Below are 2232 nucleotides of genomic sequence, written 5' to 3'. Positions count from 1 at the left end.
GTGTGACGGGGCCGGGGGGAGGGGGCGGGTCCTCCCGGCGCGGGGAGCCCCGTAACGCACCGCCGCGAGCGCCCGCGAGCCGCTCCCGCGCCCGGCGGCAACGGCGGCGCCTCCCGACGGCAAAGGAATGAAAAAGTAACGGCGGGGCCGCCCCGCGCGGCAAAACCGAGCGTCTCCTTCGAGCCGGAATCGAACCAGCGACCTAAGGATTCCCGCGGGCCGCGCCTCTACAGTCCTCCGCTCTACCAGCTGAGCTATCGAAGGGAGCTGTGAAACAACTCTGCTCCAAGATACAAAACCCTGCTTCCCGCCACCACCGGTAATGCGCGTTGGGATTCTCTCCCCGGGAACTGGGCCAGGATCCCCTCCCCAGGAAGAGACGGAGCGTAAAAACCCGCTGGGGACCGAGACCCGGCGGCTCCCGCACCCTCCGCGGCTCTGCCGGCGGGTGAGCGCAGGGGTGCGGCGCTCTGGGCCGCTCACGCTCCCGCGCCGGGCGCGATCTGTCTGGCGGTGCGAAGGCAGCGCTTCCCGCTTCCCCCCCTCGCCGAAAATTCCATGCCCTGTGGTTACACGCGTGCCTGAGGAGCGGGAAGTGCGGGTCTCATCGCACCCAGCCATCGCTGTGTTACAGGGTTCCTGCTCCAGCCACTGCACTGGTTTACTGAGAAAAGGTCACCTCAAAGAGAATCACAAAATCGATTAGGTTGGAAAAGGCCTCTGAGATCATGGAGTCCAACCTATGACCGAACACCACCCTGTCAGCTAGGCCATGTCCAGTTTTTCCTTAAACACCTCTGTGGATGGTGACTCCACCCCCTCCCTGGGCAGCCATTCCAATGTCTAATTGCTCTTTCTGTGAAAAAAATGTTTCTAATGTCCAACCTAGACCTCACCTGGTGCAGCTTAAGACTGTTGTCTAGTCCTATCACTCGTTGCTTGGGAGAAGAGACCAGCCCTCACCTTGCAACAACCTCCTTTCAGGTAGAAACATGGCACCACATCCTCATGTGGCTGCGCTGCCAGACACGTGGACTCTGTGGAGCTCCTGGGGGAACAGGATGGAAGCACCTGATGTGAACACTTGTTGGCAACTATACAGCCAAAGAAACACGGAAGGGTGGGGGCAGTGCTTAAAGGTGCTCACCCACAGCTCACATCCATTATAGGGCCCAAACACAAGCTTTTCCCTTTATTAAATGCAACGTGATTTTTACTTTAACGGTCAAAACAAATCACCAAAACAGCATATCGTTTCTTGTTACAAATACATTTTTTTCAGTGGTTTACTTACGGAAATTTGCTCGCCATCACCACCATCACAGTGGTAACAACCTCCTGACACTTACCACCAGCATAAAGTACAAGCTACACTCCAGCAGAACCTTTGTGTTTTCTAGGTATTCCTCTAGACAAAAGTCTTTATCTGGAATCATAGAATGGTTTTGGTTGAAGGGACCTTAAAGATCATCTCATTCCAACTCCCCTGCCATGAGCAAGGACAACTTCCACTACACCAGGTTGCTCAAAGCTTTACCCAACGTGGCCTTGAACACTTTCAGGGATAGGGCACCCACAACTTCTCTAGGCAACCTGTGCCAGTAAAGAATTCTTTCTTATAACTATTCTAAACCTATTCTCTTTCAGTTTGAAGCCATTCCCCCTTGGCCTGTCACTACATGAGATGCTCCAGTTATACTTTAAATTGTATTTAAAGAGAGATGCTCCAGTCCCTTAATCATCTTTGTTGCCCTCCACTAGACCTGCTGCAGGAGCTCCATGTCTCTCTTTTCCTGAGAAGCACAGAACTGGGCACAGCACACCAGGTGAGGCCTCATCAGGACTGAATAGAGAGGCAGGATCACCTCCCTCGACCTGCTGTCAGAGTTCTTCCTAATGCACCTCGGGATACCATTGGCCCTCCTGGCCGCCAAGGTGCACTGCTGGCTCATGGACAGTTTGTACAGAGGTTATTTGTATAAACGAAGCCCTTTATGAAGTCTATACATCCCCGCAGATTACGGGTGTTCCCATACGCGGCTGTCTCCGAGCGGGAACGCCGGGCTCGCAGCGCCCCCTGCGGGGGCACAGGGGAACTGCAGGCGCCGGCACAGCGCTCACGGCACGGGAGGGGAAACACCCACCAAAAAATCCAATTCACTCGCTTCACAAACCTCCTGTTACAAGGGCGAACTCCTATCGTTGCATCTTTCGTGGAGGGAAAAAAAAAAA

The 2232-nt window shown here is 54.4% G+C and overlaps 1 non-coding gene across 1 annotated transcript; it reads right to left on the bottom strand.

The window, feature by feature from the left end:
* Positions 1-174: 174 nt before the first annotated feature.
* TRNAY-GUA lies at positions 175-264 on the bottom strand. The gene is given in 2 exon segments: positions 175-210; positions 228-264. It is a non-coding gene; the product is annotated as a tRNA-Tyr (tRNA).
* Between the last annotated feature and the right edge of the window lie 1968 nt (positions 265-2232).

This window comes from Corapipo altera, unplaced genomic scaffold (assembly GCF_003945725.1).
Source record: "Corapipo altera isolate COAL_440 unplaced genomic scaffold, ASM394572v1 50310, whole genome shotgun sequence".
Lineage (NCBI taxonomy): Eukaryota > Metazoa > Chordata > Aves > Passeriformes > Pipridae > Corapipo > Corapipo altera.
The sequence above is the reverse complement of the archived record's forward strand: the minus strand, read 5'-3'. Positions and strand labels throughout refer to the sequence as shown.